Source organism: Castor canadensis, chromosome 15, assembly GCF_047511655.1.
Source record: "Castor canadensis chromosome 15, mCasCan1.hap1v2, whole genome shotgun sequence".
Classification (NCBI taxonomy): domain Eukaryota; kingdom Metazoa; phylum Chordata; class Mammalia; order Rodentia; family Castoridae; genus Castor; species Castor canadensis.
The window spans coordinates 85,620,564-85,647,079 of NC_133400.1; positions in this window are offsets into that span (position 1 = coordinate 85,620,564).

Here is a 26,516-nt window from a genome sequence, read left to right on the forward strand (position 1 = left end):
AGCCAAATAATAAGTAATTTAGTCATTGCAGCCCACATAGTGATCTCTGTCACATATTTTCTTTTCTTTATTATTATTTTCTATTTACAACACTCTTAACAATGTAAAAACAATGCTTATGTTGAGTTCCTTGCAAAAATCTCCCGTTTGTGGATTTTGCACAGTGTCAACAATTTTCAAGCCCTTGTTCTAGAAGCTTTATAAAGAAAACAAGACTTCCATATGCACATGCCCCTTTCTTTATCCATTCATGTGTTACCAATATTTCCATTGCTTCCATATTTTGACAATTGTGAATAATGCTGCAATGAGCATGGGGGTGCAGATATCTGCCAAATCCTGATTCTGTTCCTTAGAGCACATGTCCAGAAATGGAACTGTGGCATCACATGCTAGTTCTTCTTTTAATTTTTGGAGACACTTCTTCACGGTTTTCTATCATACTGACACCAATTTGCACTCCCAACAACAATGTACAAGAGTTCCAATTTCTCCACTTGCTCTCCTTGCCAATACTTCTTTTCTTTGTAATAACTATTCACCTTAAAAATATGTCAACCTCCTCATTTGCATTAAAATCAATGAGCTTTGAGGGCTTTGTACTAAGTAAAACAAGGTAGTCACAGAAGGACAAACATTACATGGACCCCTTATGTGAGGACTCCAAAATATTCAAATGCATAGAACAGAGGAAATACAATTGAACCTTTACAAAGAAGGCAATTGCAGAGTTGCAGTGATGTGTGCCTATAATTCCAACATTCAGGAGGCAGAGGCAGGAGGATCATGATTTAGAGGACAGCCTTGGTTACATAGGAAGACCCTGTCTCAAAACACACACACACAAAACCAAACCAAATTAAACCAAAGCAACAAAACCCCCACAAACCTAAAAAAGATCATTTCAATGATATTCATCTCCCATATGAATGCTAACTTTAAATCTCCAATTAAATGATAGCATACCGAATCCTGAGGTACACTGAAGATTAATGTGACATGGTAAAATCATAGGATATTTTGCCTAAGAATGTTTTGATGGTTTGTTTTCAGCAAATATAATGTATAGCACCACTTCTTTATAAATGTTTGTTTATTTCAAAATTCTATGTTTTATTTTTAAAAAATTTAAAATTCTTAATACAATTGGACACATTCCTGAGTTGACAAAATATCACTGTTAAAAACCAAGATGATTTACTGAAAAAAATCCTTCAAACTGTAGCTCTAGTGAATAATAAAATATAAAGTTAGCAAAAAGTTTTGTAATGTAAAGTTTAGTAAATTTACTACATTGAAACAACTTTCAAAATTACTAATTTCTTAAAAGGCCTGAACAGACTTAAATAAATAGAACCTGGGAAAATTATGTAATTTATATAATTAAAAAAACCCTGATTGCCATAATATATAAGCAGACCCAAGCATTTCATAAGAAAAAGACCAACTACTTAATGGAAATACAGTCAAAGGACATAAAAATATAGTTCATAATAAAAATTAACCATAAATAGAACTTAAATATAGAAAATATGTTCAATTTCACTCTTAGTAAGAGGGTACAATAAAACTCTAGTCAGTAGCATTTTTACCAGTCATACTGACAAAATTCTTAAAAGTTTTAAAAGATAACATTGAAGGGATTATGGAATACCCATCCCTTCTTCTGTAACTGGCAGAAGTGTAAAACCATACAGTATCTGCAGAAGTCAACTTGGCAAAATATTTGATTTCATCACTGCCTTCATCTTCTAATCACACTTGTGGGAATTTATCTTATGGGTACACACACACCTGAATGGAATAACATATACTTTGAATATTATTTAGAGTAATATTATTTAGTGAATATTATTCAGTAGTCTCAATCTTAGCTATTGTGTTGTATTTCAAATCTCTGTTAGAACAGATCAATACAGTGTAAGGAACTTGGAATGAGCTACTCTTGGGATCCTTCACGCAAAATGATCAACTCTTCATTTTTAACAGATAGGAGCCTACATTCACAGTGATGCCTCAGGGCAAGTGAATTTCAGGGAAAGTTACTCTTCTTCCTTCTAACACAACATAGAGTGAAGGGAGCCTGATTTTTTTGGATATTGTGGAGAACATTGCACTCATCTGCTATGTTGATGTTATAATGTTAACTTTACTTAATGAGAAGGAAATAATTGATTTTCTAAATATCCTGATTATGTACATGGGTGTCCAGGATAAAACATAAGCCATATTGATAAGGTTTTTCAGGGGCCAGCTGTATTAGAGAATATTGGGTCATTGTCTTTACGTTCAAGGAAATTTTATTTCACCATTAGATCCTACCACCAAAAAGGAGGCGCAATGCTTGTTCAAAGTAAAACCTCACGCACTAAAAAGGCTACTAGAGAATAAGTGAACATACTTTTTTTCAGAGCATTCATTCACCTCATAAATGACCTTGTTATTAAGGCTATATAAAATGTAATCTCCAATATTGCTAGACATAACCACAGGAGATAATGATTTTCTTTTTTAGGTGGTACTGGGGTTTGAACTCATGCTTGCTAGGAGGCATTCTACCACTTGATCTACTCCATCAGCCCCTCCACAGGAGATAAGAAAGCTATGTGGAATCTCTGGAAAATCCAACATGAGAATCACTGAGCAGAACTTGAAAGTACTAGAGCAGCATTATGACTTCTACATAAGACAACCCATCAACTTTGGAAAATCCATGTCTGATATGATTCTGAAGGACCCACTTGAGGCAGGGAGCCTTTCCATGGACCATGAAATGACAGGCGACCAGAGCTGTGTATCACAAGTTGATTATCAGCTACCTAAATTGAGCAAATAGAACAGTAATGCATTATATGACAACACTGGTACTTTTTAGATCTTCTCAGGCCAGATATAGGGGACACAGAAAATTACGTATATAAGTGACCCAGAGCAAATTGAGGATAGAAAAATCTGAAATCTGGTGCATGAATAACTAGATATTTGTGTTTCAACTTAACACCAGCCAGGAGGTTGACCGCATAGGAGGTATTGGACAGACAACTGGATAGGATGAACATTTTAGTGAATCCAGTTGCTTCACTTTTCAGATACACGTAGACCCAAGAATAGAACATTCAAGGGATGAAAGATACAAGGTATGCAAAAACACTGATGGAACCATGATGAGTCTCTCTAATCATGGTTGGTATGGCTATTAAATATCCTACTTGACCTCAGCAGTGATTAACTCCAATCATTTTATTTGATTCTGTCCCTTTAGGAGAATATTCAGGCACTTGGTGACAAAATACATGGACTTCATCTCCCCTAGTAGGTTCCTGTGAGATTCATACATATCGTGAATATGGTTTTTCTCTCCTGCCCACAATGTCAGGACCTGCACTATTCAAAGAAGGTTAAAAGCATCTGGTTTGTCATCATGGGAACTGTATAATATCAGCTTGTATGAAGATATGGACAATAGCTATTCTACCATGGTGCTCACTGGCTCTAACATATGTGACATCACATGGAAACTGATGACCTGCAGAATTCACAGAAAGACTTTGTAAAGGCACACTGAATACACTAGTTTAGGGAGGGTGCCTGTAGAGGTTGGATACCTACTTCAAATTGTAGTAAATGTTTTGAAGTGACAGCCATCTTATAATACCATGTTCCCAATAAATAGAACTCATTGTTCTTGAAACTAAAAGATGTAAGTTGTCACCATCATGCCCAGTGACCTACTTTCATGCAGGTAACTAGTTTTTGCTTTCCAAAGAGGTGTTCTTCTCTCAGAAGACACAATAGGGGTTCCACTGAAGCAAAATTTATGCTTGCCAACCAATCACTTGACATTCCCTGGGCTAGAAGATTATTATGTTAAAAAGAGGTTTGCTATACTAGAAGGGGCAATTGACCTTGATTATCATCAGGAGATACAGTATGCTATATTATCAGGACTCAGAAGAAATGTGTACAACTCAGAACATCATTAGCGTATTCCCATGCCTGCTGATAGTTACAAATCAGTGACTACAAAAAAGACAGTCTTTTGAGATAAGGCTATTAGGAATTGCTATCCAGTAAAGAAGCCAGTACAGAATCTGTCATGGATTACAGAGATAATGAATATTCATTGCCTGCAGCTTTCTTATTGTTATAATTTTCTTCTTTTTAATTTGTAAAATAAACTATGCCCAATCCCCACCTTGAAAAATCAGTAACAGTATGAATTGCCTTGGAGGCCTGAAGGAATCTAAGCAGTGCAAGTTGTGGATTTTAGCCATCACTCAGTGCCTTCACAAGTAAATGTTCTCAGAGCAGAGCTCCACCAAGGACTAGAAGTTCACATACCAATATCCAAACCCTTTGCTTGTTTTGTGAATTACTTCTAAGGTACATATGTAGCACTGGCTTTCAGCTTTCTTCCATTAAGGATAAATTTCTGTTGCCTGAAATGGTTACCAGCTTGATAATACACACTTTATACATTGTTTTTCATTCCCTTCCACTCTTCTGCCTGTATTTACGTCCTCATTTTCAAATAGACTACTTGTCCTTGAAAGTCTCTCTCAGGGTCCACTTCTATTTGGAACCCAAATGAAGGCAGGTGCTAATTCTTATTTTCTTCAGTAGGCATTTTTTTGTCTCTGTTTCTCAAAATTTTGGTGAAGCTTTCATTTGACTGTTCACAGATCTCCAAGGAAATTGACTCTTAGGCTTCTCTTTACTGATTCTTCCTCTTCTAAACTGGAATTACTAATGGAAAGGTCACATTACAATCTGTGACTCAAAAGATATGCTGATTCCAAATTTCATGTGCAAGATTGCTGTAATGCCATCAAGTAACACTTTATTTTGATTAAAAATACACATGCCTTCCTATCATTCTTTTTAAAGGACTGGATTCCACATATGAGAGAAAACATGGGTTATTTGTCTTTCTCAGTCTGGCTTATTTTGCTTAACATGATGACCTCTAGTTCCATCTACTTTCCTGTAAATTACATAATTTCATTCTTCTTTATGGCTGAGTAATATTTCATTATATATATATATATATATATATATATATATATATATATACACATACATATATATATACATACTTATATATATAAAGTGTTATATATACATATATATAACATATTTTTTTATCCAGTCATTGGTTGATGCTGCTATAAACATAGCTGTGTAGGTTTCTGAGCTCTAGGTTGACTTGCATTCCTTCAGATATACGCATAGGCATGGTATAGCAGGATCATAAGGTAGTTCTTCCTTTAGTTGTTTAAGAAACCTCCACACTTTTTTTCTATTCATATGTACATACGATGTTTGGGTCATTTCTCCCCCCTTATCCCCTCCCCCTTCCTTAACCACCCCCCACCCCCTCGCTTCCAGGCAGAAACTATTTTGCCCTTATGTCTAATTTTGTTGAAGAGAGAGAAAAAGCAATAATAGGAGGGAACAAGGGTTTTGCTAGTTGAGATAAGGAGAGCTATACAGGGAGTTGACTCGCATTGCTTTCCTGTGCATGTGTGTTACCTTCTAAGTTAATTTTTCTCAAGCTAACCTTTTCTCTAGTTCCTGGTCAGAAACCTCCATACTAATTCCATAGTGGTTGCACTAATTTACATTTCCACCAACAGTGAATAAGGGCCTCCTTTTCAACACATTGTGGCCAGCATTTGTTGTTTCTGTTCTTGATTATAGTCGTGCTGATGGGGATAAGCAGTGAGGTGAAAGGGAATCTCGGTGTTGAGAGTGGATAGCGGCAGGAGTGGGGAGTGTACAAGAAAATGGCATAGGGCAGTGAATGTGGTCAAAGTAATTTATACACACCTAAGAAAATAGAACAATGAAATCTGTAAATTATTTTCAGAAGGAGGAAGGAGGGATGAGAAGGAGAGATAGAGGGAGTGAATTTAATTGGGATGCATTGTATGCATGTATGGAACTGTCACAATGAGACCCCTTTGTACAACTACTATATTGCTAATAAAAGGTAGAAAATAAAACAAGTACCACATAACCAGAGAAGCAGTGAAACGGAAGAAAGAGAGGTTCAGAGGTAACAGAAGCATACAGCAATTCCTTATCTTGAAATGCCCTAAAATCTCTTTGGTGAAATAAATACACCTGTTTAAGGTCAGTTCAGCTTCTCTCTTTCCAATAAAACCATTTATTAAATTTTTTCTCACAGGCAGTCCTCTGATTCTAAAGCCCTATATAGTATACTCCCTGTGCCATTCATTTACCATAACATAAACAGAAGACCTAACAAAGAATATAGATAGTGACTATTGTCTCTCCAAATTGTACCTAATATACTATGATATAATAAAATATAATCCAATATAATATACTATAACATTAATATACCATACCATACCACACCATTCCACACCACACAGTACCACACCACACCACACCACACCATATCATACTATACTAATGATATCATGTAACATTTTCTTCCTAGAGTAGGGGGATAGCACCTAGAAATGCAAGTGATGCTGTCATCAAAGCAGCAATTCAACCTGAAGAAGCACAATGTGATCATTTTCATTCTAAATTCAGTTGTTTTTGCCATAGTCAATCTTCCTCAATTCCACACACGAATGGCCTGCTCTTCGTTATTATACACCATGGGAATGTCCTGGTCCTGGAGAAGAGAGTCTATTGGTATACTGCAGAGGACAGATCAAGTGTTAATGTGTGACTGTATCTCAGCTTTACAGGGATATTGAATTCCACAAATGGAAGAACATTTAGAAAAAGTGCTAATAAGAATCACATGATAAAGCAAGAGCACACAAGGGAGGTATGAGGATTGGTAAGACACCTAAAAAAACTAGATAGCATTTGTTGCCCTCAACTCAGAGAAACTAAAGCAGATACTTTAAAGCAACTGAAGCCAATAGGAGAAGGGGACCAGGAACTAGAGGAAAGATTAGTTCAAGAATTAACTTAGAAGGTAACACACATGCACAGGAAATCAATGCGAGTCAACTCCCTGTATAGCTGTCCTTATCTCAATTAGCAAAAACCCTTGGTCCTTCCTATTATTGCTTATACTCTCTCTTCAACAAAATTAGAGATAAGGGCAAAATAGTGCCTGCCAGGGTAGTGAGGGGTAAGGGGAGGTTAGGGAGGGAGTCGGGGGAAGGGGGGAAAAATGACCCAAACATTGTATGAACATATGAATAAAGTAAAAATTAAAAAAAAAAAGAAATTGTTGATGGCTACAGGCAGTAAATGACCACAAGCAAGTCAGAAGTTTTCACGTATTTTTTAAAAAATATTTTAGTTGTGGTGCAATGTTTTATGACAGATGAGAGTGTGCAGCTCAGTCATCTTTAATTTGGAGAGGAACACAAAAGAAGCTTAAAATAAGGGAAAATTTCACTTCTTTTCTTTCAAGTATCCTTTTCTGTAGCCACATATTTCTTAGAACAGATTTCTTCTTCATGTGCCTATTGACTTAGGTATAGACCCTGACAGCATTCGTTTTGTTTTGTGCAGGATTTCTTAATGTTTAGGACAGTCATGAATACTTTAAGAATGGGTATCTGGTATCACATGCTTTCATTTCAAAATAATTGCACTAGGGTTTTTCAAAGATAAAACTATTGCCAGAGTTACCTTCTTCTTGACCTCCTAATGTCATTTTGTAAGATATTATATTTTGTGCTAATTAATAGAACAAAATAAGATATTTTTAGATTAGAATTTTGAGAATGAGTTTAGCTCATTAAATTTTTCAATCACCTTTTCTATCAGATCAATTACAAATAAGGCATAAATAAAAATAACATTACTTAGAAGTGATGGTATAATTTTTCTCATTGCTAACTAAATAATATAACCTTATTATTCACCTTAACCATTACATAGAGTGTTATTTTTCACTTTTGACACATTATCCCACAGAATTCCATTAAACAACAAATACTCCTAATGCAAGATTCTACAAGATGATTTTCTTTTCAGAATGTTATCAGGAATGATGTCAGAATGTGTGCGGTATCTCTTTCCTGAACTCATCCCCATTGCTCTGCTCACAATTTTCTACCTTTCTAGGCTGATGTCACTTATCTATGCAGCAATCAATGAAAATTAAAGCCATATTCATCTTAATAAAGCAAAATACCAAAAGTAAGAAAACTCCCTGCTCTCTACTGCATGCAAATGAATGCCTCAGGTCTTTGCTCCCTGGATGATATGTAAAAAGTGCAGCTGTTTGCTAATCCTCATAGTCTTTTTGTTGTTGTTGTTCTGTATCTGTCAGATTTTGTAGTCATTTAAATAAAACCCTTGTCTCTTTCCTTTTGACAGTTTTCCACAATAAGCACACTTTCTCATGTGACACGCATTTATTTTTATATTTAAAATTGTAAATTTCTTGTTCTCTCAAAAGATTATAAGCATCTTTATGGCACAGGCTACTTTGAACACTTCTGTCATATTTCCACATTTTTATGTTCAGAAGCATTCAGAGCACACAGGTGATACTTTTATATCTAATTAATATCAGGTATCTATATAGAAAAGCATATATTTGAGTTGGTTTGTTCTAAGTGAGGTAGGTTTACTTGTGTGAAGCATAGCTCACATTTAGAAACTAAGACTGACATCATAAAAATGTGCAAAATAAAAGGTTAGGAATAATAAGGGTGCACATTTTCAGTAACCAATCTAATAGACATGATCTTTCTTTGAAAAGATCTCTAAAAATTTTACATTTTTCTTATAAGTTTTCTATATGACTTACCTACTTCTACTTTTCAGTAATCACAAATTTTTGCCTTTCCATCCATGCTTTTTTATATTTGTTTAATGTTTAGCAATATTCATGTTATTCTTTTTAAGCTTGAGACAAAATGAAAATAATAGTATTTCCTTGTATTTAACTCCCTGTTAGAAGTCCTTACAAGTTGTATTTCCACACATATTGTTATCATATAAGGTTTGAGAAAGAAATTCTGTCGATATAAGTGTCACTTTTAGTTGAAAACATGTTGATTTTAATCTCTTCTGTTTTTATCCTTAATTAGAAAATCTCCCCCATGTCTTATCACATAATCCACTTGCCAACCAATTTTTCCTCTTCAAATTAAGTCTTTTAAAATTATTTCTTGCTATTTAAAGTCACAAAATCAACAATGTTTATTCTATGAATTCCAGATAGCCAACTCTGCAGTCTTTTTCCACTGAGAATTCCAATGTACTACATTACTATGAGCATGGCAATTTTCCTTGACAGGTCAGTTTCTTGACCACATATACTAATACTTTATGTCTTTTCCTCCCAATCTATGATAGCACTGCCAAACCCTTACCTATTTCTTCTGTACCCAGTGGTATCTTTTAACTCACCCTGTGCACACTGACATACCTAATTACTACAATACTATTATTGCTTTTTGGTGTAATGTTCTGGATAATCCTACATTTTCATCAAGACTAACGGCATCACAGACAAAGAACCTCTGACATGTTGCACCCTCTCCATTAGATGCTTTCTTACTTGCAGTTTACAGTATAACCACATCTCAGTGATCCCGTCACACCATTTATCTTACAGGAGAAAATTTGTTGCACTGACCTTATGTAGTTCTTGAATGTGACCTCTTCTCTATTAAGGACTGGACATACTAACTACTATGCCCCCAAAATGTAATAAACAATTGTTCAATATACATTTGCAGAACTGAATTATACTTGTGAATCGTGGCTTCATGTAGACAAAGCTTAAATGAAAAAAAGTGTCAGTTAAAAGGGTGGAGGACACTACAGAGTGTTTAACCAGTCAAGATGCTGATATTACCCAATATCTCTCATGATTAAAGGAAGAATGCCTGAAATCCATAATGCTTTGTAAAAAATACTATACAAAAAAGAATTACATGTCTTTCAATTCATTGTCAATTCATTCCCACATTTTTTAAATGAAGCAACAAGGACCTCAGTATCTTTAAAAACATGTATGTATGGATTTGGGGAAAACTGGTTTAAACTTGTTCCCCAAATATTTTTAGATCATATGCTCGCAGCATATTTCAGCAAAATTGTTGTTTGTCAAAATATATTCATTATGACAATTCTCTAAGCATAGTGCTTGGAGGTATGGAGTAGATAGCCATGATTTTATTTCCAGTTTTCTTTAAGCTCTCCTTTCATGATACTCTGTGAATTGATACGTTTCATAAGCTTCACCTTAAACTTTTGAATGAAATTGTGATGGGTGGTGTGGTATTAGATATAGTGGATACAGGATTATTGGCAAGGCAGCCAAAGCTATTGCAAATTAAATTAAAAACTAATCAATTGACCTTAGAAGAAACATAGAAATGATGCTTTGAAAAAGTCTTCCAAATTAAAGCAAGTCTTAAGTCTATAGCATCACTAGGTAACACTCAGATATTTTTATACAACAATTTCTATGATGCTATTAATAAGTCAGATGCATTTATATATTCATTCTTATATTCTCAAATTTGTACAAATACGTATCTAATATTTATATGAATGTAATCTCTAAAAATGCATGTAATCAATATTGTCACAAATACCCTGGTTTTATCCTCTGATTCTTAGCAATTTGATTTTGATTTGACAAATTTTAAGTAAGATACCACTTTTGGGGCCAGAAATAAATCTTTTGCATCTGTTACTAATAAAAGTAAGCAACAGTCATTGTAAGAGAGTTTCACCTCAGGCTAAGTTAGAGAAAGAGGAATTGTATTTACTGTTGGATATAAAACAGCTTTGAACTTGGCTGACACAAAGTAGAAACTAAAAAATAATACTTAAAATAGTAATCAGTAACAGAGATAAGGGGAAGCAAAGCTCAAAATACAGTGGTAAAAGTAGAATGAATAAAATAAAGGAATATTAAAGTCAAAGAGAGACTGAGATAGTAAGAAAACATCTGTAGTTCTGCCCCCTTTGTTTGAGAAACATGGCAAGACACTGAAGAAGTTGTCAGAGAGGAAGTGTGGTGGAATTAAAAGATTTACCCTTCCCTGTACATAACTTGTATGCTATTGCCTGACTTTCTGTTTTCTGTTGTATATTGCTATTATTTATTCTTTCTTTTTACAACAGCCTTTTCCTTTATTTCCACACAGCTAGGGTATGGCTTACAGATACTCAATAAAAAGATAACATCATGAGGGAATGAATCAATGAATGGCAGTGGTACATGTTTCTATCACGGTCCTGAATGCACCTCAATCTAATACAGTTTTAAGGGAAGTAATGATGCTGTAAAATACACAGTGCTCTGTGAATCTAAAGCACAACTCAGGACATCTGTTGACATCATTTACTTTCCTTAATGGGAAATATGCTGCCAAAGGCACATAGCCACAGAGGTGGGTAAAACTTCTCGCTTAAAAACCATCAAAGTCCCTGGAACTGGTTTCATTCTGTTAATGACAAGGCACACAGATAATGTGAATCTTGCACTTGAAGAATTGTTGAAGGTCTTTTAGAATTTGCTTAGATCCAGAACTTAAAGGAAAAAAATTCTAAGCCCCTAGTCCTTTATTTAAATCATCTTTCTGATGTACTTTTTTGGCTAATAATTGTGACTCTAAGAGTCAGATTTATAATAATTTAATCTACTATAATCTCTATAGTTTATAATAGTTTCCATCTCTATTCTATGAATGCTATAAAATTACATATATATATTCTGAAGCCAGCATTTTGTTGTGGGAGTGGTGAGGGATTTTATAACTATAGACTCATAGAAACAATACTATGGTAAGACATGTATATGTATTTTATTTGTCACCATGTGCCATTTTGGAAAGTGTGTGGTCTTCTTTCACATACGTGCCCACTTTCATTTAAACCATTTCTTCCCTTTTAGTAGAAATTCCATGGTTTCAGTTGTTCATTTTTCCTGTTGGTCAAGCATGAATCACCTGAAATACAATGGCAACTGATACATAGACCACATGAGGCATTTGTATTTCATGGGTATGTAAAATAACTTCCCTTCTTGCTTTTATTTTAACTAGCAAACTACCCAGCATGATAGATTCTGTGTAGAGGTGAGACACTGTGGCACAGAGATTCTTTTTATTGTTTGGTTTGTCCATATTATATAATAGGGACCCAAATAAACACTTTATGGAAACGGTACAACTCAAACTGGCATACACCAGCGTGACTTATATAAAAGAAACTCAAGCCTGGATGAACTGCTCTTGAATATAGAAAACTGATTTCAGTCTTGGCCAGTCAGAATGGGAATTGTATCTGTGATAATAATGGTACAAGGCAGACAGAGCTATTTTTAAAAGAACTGCCTAGAGGTAAGAGGGTTACTCCCGAGGGGAGAAAAATATGACATTTCCATCTTCATGTCTGAGTGTGGAGGTCTGGCTTTCCCAGCCCTGCAAGTAATAAAAAACTAAACCTATGCCAATTAGTAAAATGTGCCACAGAGAATAATAGGAAAAACACAGGCATACTATTCTGCATCAGGCATTCTCCATAAATCTGTGGCTAGCATGTGAGCAGCTGCATGTGCAAAAAGAAAACCCAATACATAGAAAGAGAAAGTGCAACTAATTACCCTCAGTCAGTTGCATTGTTACCAGTTATTACCTTTGAACAATGCTTGTCCCTAACAACTATCTGAGTTACAAATAATGCATAATAAATTGGAAAACACATTCACAAAATTGTGACATTGAATCATCAATTCAAAATAAAAATTCTTTGCTCATTCACATCCTTCTACTTTTGGCATTTGGATTGTAATTTGATTCATTTATTTGCAAACATGGTCTTATCCCTTGGTTAATATTCTTCAAAAGTAAAAAGCGTATCTCCAAACAACAAGAAAAAAAAAGGAAAACAGAAATACTTTAGCTCCATCTACACTACTCATCTTTTGTAGTTTAATTTTAAGTAGTCTAATTACCTTATAAATAACCTCTTATCTTCTTAAAGCTTATATCAAATAACAGGAAACACTGTACACAGAGAAGAGCATAATCAGTGATGTAAGAAGAATTCATAAACATGGCCCATCTATCTCAAAGGACTTGGGAAAGTGCTCATTCAATATAATATTCCTTTTTGATGTCATTTATTCCACTCTTTATGGAGAAATCATTGCTGTTATAATGCTTAATCTTAGAGAAAAGGAAGTAGAGATAGAGATATTTAAGCTAGTATAAGATTTAAAAGCAAAGGTTGATAAATGCCTGTCATAAAATGAGGCAGTTTAAAGTCAGGTATTAACAGGGTTACTTTCTGCAGGAATCCGTTCTTCAGTGGAGTTAGATGTGGTAGAACGCGACAGGACACCACACTATCATTCTCTGTCTTCTGCAATTCAAATTTATCTACCCTGTTCTCACTCATTTTAATGATTAAGGGTTTTTTCATTGCTTAAATTCAAGTGTGTAATAATAATGATAGGTATTTATTATTTCTATTTTTAGCATTAAGATATAATCTAAACACATCAAAGATACACTGATTGACTTTAAAAATTAATATTGTTTAGTAGTTACTGTCCTTCTTGGTCATTATCACCTTTATAAAAAGTTTCTTGAAAGACTGTCTCCATTCATTTTTACCAATTACTTGTTTCTTCTGAATTCTCTACTACAATTGAGTTTGTGTCCCAAACTAAAGTCTATTTATCTATTTGCCAACTACAATTATTATTTTTACATTCTGATGTGTAAACACAGCAGTGCTATATGATCCAGGAATGTCTCCTTTCATACCCTTACTCCACTAACCATCTCCCAGCAAAACACTGTCAATCGTTTACTGTCTTTTTTCCTGTTCCACTTACTGTGCACTATCTACTCATATGCACAACTGCTTTCACCTCTGGATTTTTAATCTCTTAATTTATTCTGCAATTCTCTGTCCTTAGGAAACTCACTGTTTCCTCTTTGCTCATAATCAACATTGTAGTTGTTAATACTTATTTTAAACAATGTTTCAATGGGGTTGGTGAGTCATAGGTAATGCAGTTTAAATGTGGATACTGCTAAGTCACTACCAAAATCATTTAACAAGTTCTCTCACCAACAACAAATGAGAACGAATACCACATTCTTGCATGTGAACCATATTTTGTCATTATTGATTATCATGTGAATTGTATTTCATTAGTATAGTCCCCTTTTCATATATTGTTAGCCATATGATACTGTTGCTTTTTATTTTATAATCTTTGTTAACTTTTTGTAGTACGGTTTGCCAATTATACTGACTTACAGGAGAGTAAACCTTGAAGTTAATCTTTGTCTTTTATTTATTTCAAATATTTTTTTCCAATTATGCTGTTGATGTAACTTTTTAATGGTAAAATGTGTTATACATGAGTTTTTAAAAACCTTTTGTATAACCATATCTGCAATCTCCCTTTTACCATATTTGGACTATATGACTCATTTCTGAAGATCATAAAATATTTTTTAGTTTATTCTGCTATTCTTATAGATTTTTATAAGGCCATTAGTTGTATTTATTTGTCTGTGTATGTACAGAATATTATTGTATTCACCTAAATTATTCTCCTAATTGAAAGACTATGTCCTAAGGTATTTATTGAATTATTTATAATTCCTTACTTGCTTTTAATATTCTTTATTATAAAAGTAGCCTATCTCATAGATCTATTGATGGATATGCTAATTTGTTGTGCTCTTGTTTATGGCTGCATCAAGACTAAATTATTTTAGGGGATAGGAATGTAGCTCAGTGGGGCAGTCCTTGCCTAGCATGTGTAAAACCCTGGATTCAATCTCTAGCACCAAGAAAAATAGAAAAAAAGGAAAGACTGTTGTAATTTTTAAAAATAATTTATTTTTACAATCCAGTTTGATAACTGGTAGGATATATCCATTTATTCTATTACTCATTTCCTAATACTTCTTGGTTACTTTATGCTTTTGTCTTCAATTTAATCTTTGAGTAACCTTATCAAAGTGCTTGAAAATATCCATTTTATACATTGTGGTATAGTTTGGGATGGGATTGCTTTAAATCATTTCTTGCTATGATCCTATCTTACTTATATAATCAAAAGTTTCTCAATAGTTTCTTCACACTGATCATGTTTTCCCTGTAATTATATACTATTTTTTTACTGATCTTTTGTCAATTTTTTGGTAAAATAGAGAGCAGAAAGTATGACCAGCTTGCGCTTTCATCTCGTTACTTTTGCTTCCTGCTACACATTATTGATCACATCTGCGAGGACCACAAAACCTCCGTTTCCTCTAACTGACCTGACAGTGTTTCTCACTTCCCTTTCTGACACCCACTTAATTTACCCAGATCCTACTCTCACATCTCTGCTGAGAACAGAATCATGGTCATCCTTTGAACAACTCAAGTTTAACCAGTACAGTGCAGAAATTATAATCTGCCCAGGAGATGCAACAGGTTACGCCTGGCTTGTGTGTCCTGTTCCTTAGTGAAGGATACCACGAGGCTTCCTTTCAATCCATTCTCAGATGGTGGTGTCCTCTCTGCTAATACTACATAGAAACTATTTTAGTTTAACTTGTCATTATCCTCAATACTGTTGGCCCATCAAGATACTTTCCTCATGGCCGAAGCATGAGCCTTTCAAAGTGCATATAGGACCAGGTAATTTTTCTTTCATTGTAAAGAAAATAATTCTTAGCTTCTACCTACTTACATTAAAATATAAGTTTTTTTATCTTGAATTCAAAAGTCTCTATTGTTTCAGCTTTGCCTATTTGTTATAGGATTGTTTCTTTGTGCATTTCCCCACCCCAAGTACTTTAGTTATAGAATTGCACTTGTAGATTTTCAATATTTTCAGTACCCTGCTTGAAATGGTTTTATGTTTTCTCTTCACAACATTGCTTCCTATGCATAATCCAAGACTTAGCTGTGGGCCAGTCTTCCATCAGCCCCATTCCTCAGTCTGGGCTGGGTACGCCTCTGTTAAAATTACCCAGAGCCCTATTGTTACATCAGTATAGCCATTGATATTGTGTAATTATTAGGTTATTTTGCTTTTTTTATTCTCTAGACTGAACACATTGAAAATTGAACCTCTTATCTCAGTTCTGAAGCACCTGTCATAGTTCCTATCACAGGAATAAGATTTAGTAAATGACTAATGAGTAAATGGGTAAAATTGAATGGAAGTAACCAAAATACCTGGATGTCAAATGAAGTCAAATAGCTACTTAAGGAGGCTATCCAATACAAAACCACAATAAGGCATGAAAGTCTTTCTGGAATATTAAAAAAAAATGATACCGTTAGTATTGTAGTTTGGCTCTGTCCTGTGCGTACTCCAGAAATGTTGCCTCAGATCAGCAAACGACTGTTTCAAACTTAAGGACTGCAGAGAATCATGGGGAAAATGTACTGTCCTTCAAAGATAGTGACATTTCCAGAGGCTGAGTTTGGAAAGCCAGGTTTCCCCTTTCAGGCTTAATGTCTGAGTGCTCTCAGAAGTTATTATGACCAAGACAAAACCCAAAAACAATATGCTTTTTCATTTCTACTCTGCTCAAACTTAGAATTTAAAGCCATAAGGCTAGCTCCTGTATTTCTTTTTTCAATTTTGAAGACAGAATATTGACCAACTGAATCTGAAATCTTGTTCAAGCTATAAACTAGGCTTCTATTTTCAAACTATCTTTCTCAGCTCCATGTGTCAATAAGGAATGTGAATAGGTACTAGGAATGAAGAGTACATTAAACCTATAAAATAAGCTGAAGAAAGTCAATGCAAAATAAAAGATAAATTTATGTCTATAAAGTGCAGAATAAAAATTTATGTTAGTTATAGTTGTATGGAATGGTCTTTTGTACTATTTTTAAAGTCAAATATTAATTGACCTTATTTCATCAGTCCTTTGATATTTTTATTTATCTTTAATCAGTTTATCTGCCTACTTGGCAAACGAGGAATGCATCTACTTGCTTATTAGGGGAAACTTCTTGAAAACAGGAGTTGTTCTTGTCTACTTACTTACTTACTGATTCTCCAACCTACTCTTCCTAGGAGAGCTTCTACTGGATAGCTTTACCATGACCTTGACTTCCATTTCAGCAACACTTGTGACATTTTCATTCAAGGATATTAGTTTTCTGTTCTTTTTCTCCTTTTCCTTTTCCTCCTCCCCCTCCCTTTTTAAAAAAATTTACTTATCTAAGTCACAGAGGGACCCCGAAGCATTTGTGTGAAGCCTTTTTTCTGTGAATGACCGAGAAGCCAAACCAAATATACTCTGGCCAGAAGACTCATGGTCTTATAAGCAGTACCCTTATGATTCCATGCTTTAAGTGCTCTTGTAGAGGCAATCTTGATGAAAAAACAAGGTTTTGTTGGGTCTAAGAGCTAATCTTGGCTCTGGGAGTACAAACAATTTCTAAAATAAATTTAAAGGAAGCTGGATATTTTCTGCCAGAGGAGTTGCTCTCTCAGATTTTATCCACATAATATTATTGGTTACCTGATTGGGGCTTAAAGGCTTATGCAGTTCTTCAGTTTGGGAAGTTTTCCCTAAATCTGCTTAGCTTATTTCACATACCTATCTTTGATGGGAATAAACAGTTCACCTTCTTCTCTGTCAATTTCCTGCATAAATAACTGCATTTACTCCAAATAACCAGGACCAGAATTTCTAAATGGAAATAGCCTTTCTAAAGAAGGCTTCTGCAAAGGTTTTTCAAGTCATCAAGTGAAACTCCTTAAAAATCCAACAGACTCTGAAGAAAGGACTGTCAGTTTCCCAGATACCCCATGGAGTTCACACCCCTGAAGAAATTTGTAAATGTGAGACAGAAGCTCAAAAAAGCATGCAGTGCAATGACAAAAGCTGTCACTCTCTCCCAAAGCCTGAGTAGGTGAAGGAAGTTGACTCTATATGCTGTGATACAAACATGAAGCACTGCCATTGGCACTGTTGTGTGGAGAATGACAGAAAAATCGTCTTTATTCCATTATTTTTTGTTTGAATGATCTCGTGCTATCATGCAATGAAATTTTATGGAAAAAGTGAAATGTGATAAGAAGTGCTGGAGATGATGATACAAATCAGAAAATAATCATTGTAGGATTGGCTTATAGATGTTGATGTTTCCTCATTTTCCAAATTCCACTTAAAGACATGTTCCAGGAGATGAGTGACTTTAGTTCTGGAAAACCTTAATCAGGATTGGCTTCTTACTTCTTACTGTTACACCCTAATTTTGGAGAATTAGATAACAAAACGAATTCTACACTGACAATCTATAGACAATCTGAAGTATTGAAATTGAAGACCAAACAGACAAATCCCAAATGAGAACTTGTTTCCTTTCATGGACAAGATGGGAAAGATTTACTGTGATGTTGAAATAAAATGTTGTAAGTATATTTCCTAGGAAGTCTATGGTGATCTTTATCAATCTGCACAAAGAATGTAAAATATCTGTACAGAAGTTGCTATTAATAGAACAAACAAAACTGTATTTTAAATTCTCCTCTAGTTTAACCTTTTAAAAAACACAAGTTGGTTTTTTGTCTCTAAGGATGAAGAAAATAAGCCAATGATTTTCTTCTACTGAAAGTCTTGAAAAGGTCTTCAATAGTGTTTAACTTTATGGTATACTACAAATTAAAATTAACTCTAGGGAGTCTTTAGGAGAAGAATTCTTAAATCATACAGGTACTGCCACATGCTAGGATTTGTTTGTTTATTTAGGTCTTAAATTTCTAGAAGTCATCACTCTTGGAAAATGTCAGTGTATTGATTGTCTTCCAAAAATGTTACCAACCTCTTTTATTAGACCATGTCTAGGAAGCAATGAAAATTTATCTTATCTGATGTGACATTCAGAACAACAGTCTAGAAACGTAAGAGAAAAAATTCCATTGCTACTTAAAGCAATGGTATGTGACCATAATAGTCACTTATATCACTTCTTTGGCTGCACAAATATTTATTGGTCCTAATCTTTTGTTTAAGTTAGTGAAATCATTAAAATTTAATTAAGATTAGGTCTTATATCATATTTCTATAGTATTTGGTTCAGAGCTTTTTAACCATTGGACAATGAATAAGTGTTAGTTTGTGTTAGTTGTAGAAAGCTCAAGTATACACAAAACTAATAAAAAAAATAATAATATTGGAAAAAAATCAGTGTTTTAGTAGTAAGCATATTCTTAAAAATTAAAGTGAAAAAGCCTTTGTCTTTAAGATCCTGATTTAATAATAAGGGCCTTTTTGATGGTAGTGGCCATAATAGTGGAGAGGGCTGCCATAATAAAGAGGGAGAACTGTACCTAAAGAGTTTGAGAGTACAGTACTAAACCCACCAAATCAGTGAAAGATCTCTACTCTCCCACTCACTTCCTTACCCTGATATATCAAAAGTTTAAAAAATTGCCTTCTCCTTAGCTCACTACTTAGAAGATCTCTTCTTCCTTTCCTCCCTTTCTCCTCCCCTCTTCCTCCCTCCCCCTCTCTCCCTCCTTGTCTCCTTTTCTCCCTCCTTCCTTTCTCTCTCTTTTTTCTTTCTCTATCTCTTCTTTCTTTTTCTCTTTTCTTTCCTCTCTCTCTCTCTCTCTCTCTCTCTCTCTCTCTCTCCTTCCTTCTTTCTTTCCTTTTCTACTTTCTATAATACCAGAATGGGATACCTATGAATTATAGATTTCTGTAGTGGATTGAATTATGTCTCCTCAAAATTCATGTCTTAATCTGTAGCAATTCAGAATGTGTCCTCATTTGGAAATAGTAATTCCAAATGTAATTTAGAATTTGCAATTATTTAAAATGAAATCATACTAATACAATGTGAATGGTATTCTATAAAAAAGTGACATGCATTTAGGAGGAATGCTTGCAACCCACAAGGCTAGAGGGAAAGGTATGGGACAGATTCTTCCTCATAACTCTCAGAGGAAACCAGCTCTGTCAATGTCTAAATATCAGACTTCTAGCTTCTAGTCTCTAGAAGTGTGAGAAGATAAATTATTGTTTAAGCTACTCAGTTTGTGGCATTATTATGACAGCCCTAGAACACTAGTACAACTCTCTAGCTATAGACTCTCCAAGTCACGTTTCCTAACCTGACCTTGTATTCAGAACCACTTGTGAAAATAAAAAACCTATAGAATCTGGCCCCACAACTGATTTTGATTTAGTATGTTTGAAGGTGGTTACATCAATCTTTCTTAAAACAAAGCAACAATAAAACTGAACAGAAACATTGGACTGTGATTCAAATGCAGAATTTGATTTGAGAAACACCTCTCAAAAGAAATAGTCCAGAGAATTTTTCTAATGTCAAAAGAAAAAAACAAAAACAACAGTAAAATGCTTGGCTCTTTGATTCTGGTTTGTCTCTAATTTATTTGGTAAGCTTCAAAAATATTTTTTATCTCTTCTTGGGAAACAGTTTTCTGTGAGGTGAGGAGTTTGGCCTTATTTTAAGGGATAGAAATTTATCATTTCTTTTAATGATAAATTTCATATTTATGAATGAATAAATAAAAATAAATAAATAAATTTCATATTTATTAAATGATATGATAAAAATCATATCATTTAAGGGATAGAAATTTGTCATTCTTGTTACTATTTCTCTCTATTTTCATCAATAATAAGAATATGCACAATGTTACGTCCATACTGTATATGTTGCAGTCAGTAACATCCCCCATTTCCCACTGTGAACCAGTCTAAATTGAAGACTTGTTTGCACATGGCTTTTTGGAGAGTGAAGAAAACAGAATGAGTAGAGGGAAAAGTTGAACTAACACAGAGCCAGAAAAGATTCAAAGAATCTCACTGTTGACATCTGGGCTGGTTAATATCTACAGAGGGAGCCTAAATGCAGGTAGGGAGCTGGACTTTGGATATTCATATTGACCAGTCAGTGGATGTGGGTTGCTCATAGAAAAGGAGTAGAACCTTTGTGAGTCAGCTTCCTTCAGTTGAGGACAATTCCTGAGAAGGAAGCAGACTGGGGGATGTCACCAAGTAATAGTTTGGGCAGCTGACAAAAGGAGTGTTGTGCTCCTACACACGATTGGTCTCTCGGAGTCTCATCACAGCATCTACTACACTTTGCCTCTTGCTGTGTTTGACTTTACTTGATTTGATTATTTACCCCACCAGAGATGAGCTCCTCCAGCATGATGGTTGGTGTTCCTTGTGTCCACTTTAAAAAAGTATAAGGAAAGTTGAATGAATTCCTGTGTTCAACACCTGGAGCTTACAACATGAGAGTTGTTATTTCTTCCCTTAGTCTCTTACCTCTTTAAATTCTCCTCATCCTCAGTTATTATCTCTCTTGGTCTATGTGTCTTGCCTACTGGGATGACCCTGTCATTAAATATTCCTCTGGTCATTGATGCTGATGGATGGAAGTATATCAAGAAATGTTCTCCATCATTTTGAGTGAGGTTAGCCAGGATCAGAAGACCAAAAATTGTATGTTCTCCCTCATATGCGATCTTTAGACCTAGGGCAAATACAGCAATGTTGTTGGACTTGGGTCACATGACAAGGCAAGAGCACATGCAGGAGGTATGGGGATAGGTAAGAAACCCAAAACATGATAGTATTTGATGCCCTCAATGAAGAGGAACTAATGCAGAAACTTTAAAGTGACAGAAGTCAATAGGAGAAGGGGATCAGGAACTAGAGAAAAGGTCAGTTCAAGAAGAATCAACTTAAAATGTAACACATTTGTATATGGAAGCAATGCAAGGAATCTCCCTGTGTAGCTATCGTTATCTCAACTAGCAAAAATGCTTTGTCTTTCTTATTATTGTTTACACTCTCTCTGCAACAAAATTAGAGATAAGGGCAGAACAGTTTCTGCCTGGAAGTGAGGAGGGAGGGGGGAGAGGGAGGGGGCGGGGAGTAGGGGGAGAAATGGCCCAAACATAGTATGCACATATGAATAAATGAAAAAACAAACAAAAAAAAGAAATGTTCTCTGTGAATACTTGGATGCCTGAATGATTCACCATATCAGTTGCTACCCGTTTTCAGAAGATTATTTTCCTCTCACTTTTCTTATAACTGATAAACATATTTTACATATCACTTTATACTTATACATTTTTATAATAGATATACAAAATACAGAATAGTTATTTTATGTTGAGCTTTTACAGGTGTGATGGTTAGGTTTTTTTGTTTGTTTGGCAGTATTAGGGTTTGAATTCAGGGCCTTACTCTTGCTAAGTAGGTGCTCTACCACTGAAATGATGCTCTCAGTTCTTTTTTGCTTTGGTTGTTTTTCGGGTTGCTTTCACAATTCTGCACAGGTCTGGCTTCAGACCACACTCCTCCAATCTATGGTACTCCGCATAGCTTGGGATCATAATGTATCCCAAAGCTGAGCTAAGCTTGTTGATTAAGATAGAGTCTCATTAACTTTTTGCACAGGCTCTCCTTGAATGATCTATGCTTCTTGAGTAGCTGGGGGTACAGGTGTGGTGGTTAGTTTTATGTATTGATTTGACTGTATCACAGGGTACCCAGAGATTTGCTTAAATATTACCTGGGTGTAGCTCTGAGGGTATTTGCAGGTGAAACTGGGATTTGAATCAGACGTCTGTAAATCTGATGGACTTCATTAGCACGGGTTGGTGTCACACAACTCATTGAAGACTTGAAAAAATCAAGAGGTGAAGAAAGAGAGGATTTGGCCCCTGCTTGTGTGTTGAGATGGGACAGTAATCTTCTGTCCTCAAACTCATATCTCATTGTAAGCTCCTGGGTTCTAAGTCCCTCAATTTCAGACTAAATGACATCACCCTAGCTCTTCTGGGTTTATAGTTTACAGACAGCCAATCATGGGACTTTGCAGCCTCTGTAATCATGTGAGCAACTTCACACAATAATGTAAATATTCTAGCAGTAAATTAGTGAGCTTCTTAATTTCCTGGTAGTAAACATGATGTTAGGGAGCTAACATTGAAGTTCTGTGACCTGTTATAGAGAGAAGGCTTATCTTCTTTCTTACATGCTCTTCATACAAAAGTATTTTTGCCAGTAGCTGAAAACTTTCATGCACTATGTTTCATTTTGAAAGTATTAATTGTAAAAAAATTCATAACTTTTTTCATGCTAGATTGTTGCCTAACAAGTTATTCCAAGACCCAAAAGGACATAATTACTGAATTTTAGTTCTGAAATTGGTAATAATTATGTTTCCTTTGATATTATATTTCATGCACTTTAGGTGGAATTTTCTATTTGGCCACTAATGTCACCAGTGATATAGGAAATAAATTTGAAAACTACATATGTATGTTTTTATATAAGCATATATTCATTTGTATGTTTTTATATAGGTTATGTTTTACCTATGCCAGATTTGAGATGTATATTCTACCTTATACACACATAAAGCGTTAGAGGATAGATGTAAATGATTGGTTTGCCATATTATCATGTTAGTTACAGTTTATTTCCTAGTCTAATGGCAATGCATGATCAAATGTTGCAATGAGTAGGAAATAATGGTCTCTAGTGAAAGTGAAACATCTCTGTGTGCACTAACCTAATAATTTCTTTCAAGGCTCCTTACAGCATCTTACCAATCTTAAATTTCAAACCACTGTTGAATGTAGATTTTGGGTTATATGTATGATCTTACAGTTTCCTTTTTATGAGGAAAAACTGCTTCAGTGTGTTACATTTCCTCACATAAATTATAAATAGGGTATGCTCCAAATATTCCTTTTGCTTAACAGTTAGTTCATGTGTACAGCATAGTTGTTTATCAGTCTGATGTTGCAAATAATGCTTTTATAAAGTAGTTACATTTCAGAACACATTTTCTCACATGGTCAATGATATGAAAAATATAACTAATATATCATATGCCATCTTTAAAAATAGGAAACATTTTGTAAAGTAAATTTTATTGTAGTCTAATTTCAGTTTGGAGCTATTGTAATAATTGTGTTTCCCCGGAAAAACCTCCTTTGAATTTCCAGTTGCATTGCTTTAAAAGAAACACATTAACCAACCTTCCTTTACTTCCTCCAACTCCCTTCCTTAAATTTCTTATCTCCCTTTATTTCTTCCTTAAGTTTTCTTTTTTTAGTAGGAATTGTATTTCACAACATTGGAAGGCTTTGGGGGAATAAAAATAAGACAAATTACACTTCATCTGAAGAGTGCACAGTGTGCAAATATGTATATATTCATACATGGATAACTGCAGTAGAGTGTGGTAAGTAAAATGGCAAAGGATGATGCAGAAAAGAGGAAAACCTAACTTAGTCTTGTAAACGGATAATACCATAATCGAAATAAGGCGAGAAGGATTTCTTTTACCATGTGGAGAAAAAGAAAATAACATTACAAACAGAAAAAAAGCCAGTGAAATTTGATAACACTAATGACATATTGGGCAAATATAAATTTTCCCTGTCACCAAAACTTAGCCCACAGAGGGGTTAGTTGCGTGATCAAGCTTCTGAGACAAATGAGCAGGACAGAGTATATTAGCTTATAATGCTAGTGTGCCTGGTTTCAATCATATTGGCAAAAACCTCAGCATAATTTTTTTGAAAATGATTGATCAGGAGTTTGTGTGTGTGTGTGTGTGTAGGGCACATGTGTGTGAGTCAACAGAATTCTGTTAACAGTCATTATAAGTTATTGCACTTAAAATCTGCTTTTGCTAAAAGTCACTGACTCTATACTTACACCTACAAGTTAACTGAAAACAGTATAGAAGCTAGGCATCTGACTCCTTCACTCTGAGCCCTTCTCTCCAGTAGTTGCTTTGTAGTCATCTTGTAATTCCAGAAGGACAGGGCTGGTGGATAAATATACTATGACAGAGAGATAAAGAAACCCCCTGCCTGACAACAATAACTCTTACCTTAACAAGACCTCACATGACCAATCCTGAGACCATGAGCTCCTGTACCACCTGTGGCCACAACCTATGGCAACCAGAACATACCTGTGAATTTAATTTTTAGGTATACCTCTCCTCCTTTGAACCTAAACCAAATGTCTGTTCAAGGAAGATGAAGTGCTTACTTTACCTCTTCTCACACTTCATAAGCCTCTTTTCTCTGCACCTCACCATTACTCATCTCTTCATTTGGCAGAATGGAGCAAGTGGCTGAACCTGACACATGGAAACCCTGGAGTTTGGGCTTGGCAGCTAACTCTCTGGTCTCACTATTAGGATAAGTTATAAAGTTGGGGGTGTGATTATTAATGCTGAAACAGATTAAACATTTACATTATTAAGCAATGCTTAACAGATTAAACATTGTTTCTTGGTGTTTTTGAGGGTGTTTCGGAATAAGATTTGCCATTTGCATTTGTGAACTCAATAAAGTAGAAGATCCTTACCAACGTGGTTGACCAGCATCTGATTTGTTGAGAATATGAATAGAAAGAACGGTGGATGAAGGAAGAGTTTGCCCTTTTTGCTGTGCTGCTGCTTGAGCTGGGACGACTCGTGTTATGCTCCCTGCTCTCTGACTGGTATTTCTACCATGTGCTCCTGCGTTTTTCAGACCTTCAGACTTGTATTAAGTTAGATCACTGACTCTCTTAGATCTCCAGCTTGCAGATGGTAGATCTTAAGACCTGTCAGCCTCCATAATCATCAATGCAAATTCTTTACACTGTTGGTTCTATTTCTTTAGAGAATCCTGACTAACATAGGGATTTAGATAAGGCTGAAGACAAGGATGCTAGTTAAGATTAATTATAGAACTGCAGGTAAGAATTTGTTTATGACCTTTGCAGTTGTCTCTTATGAAGATGTAAGAGGGAAACCTATCAGAATTTAGTGAAGTATATGTAAAAACAAGAAAAAGTTAGGAGTCACCACTTAGTCCTGCATTCTAGCCTAGTAAACTGAATGGACAGTTAAAAATATTATTTAAGATAGGAACCTTAGAGAATAAGCAAAAGCCACATTGAGACCCATTGAATTTACAGTGCATATAGGACCATATATATGCATATAGTGCATATTATTCTGTATTCCTATTTCAACTTTTTGTCTTGGAAACTTTATTTTTCCATAAATAAATTTTTACCGGTTGTTTTAGACCTGCCAGCATGATTTATTTTCCTTTGTGTAACTGTTGCCATTTTGAGTGAGTGATCTAAATGGTGTTGCTCATGCTTTAAGCAAGACTCAGCATGCTTCCTTGTGCAAATAGATCCCATATCTTTGGGTAAAGACTTTACTATGAGCCACACTAAAGCTATCCACAAATGGACAATGACAGAATTTTTCAGCAACTTGTCGCCTATTTTTCTTCTACTTTCTCACCATCATCAAGTATTAGCACCTCTGACTTTGAAGTGTTTTACGAATGGTAACTCACTTATCTTCACACCTTTCTTGTGAAATACAATTGTGATGAGAAAACCTGCTATCTTTTGAGAGGCAGGTGAGGAGTAAGAAAAAGTGCAGACAATTGCTTATCTCTTTAGTGAGGCTCAGAGGGGAAAATTATGGTAGGATTCTAATTATTTCACCACCCTGCTTCCCCACTT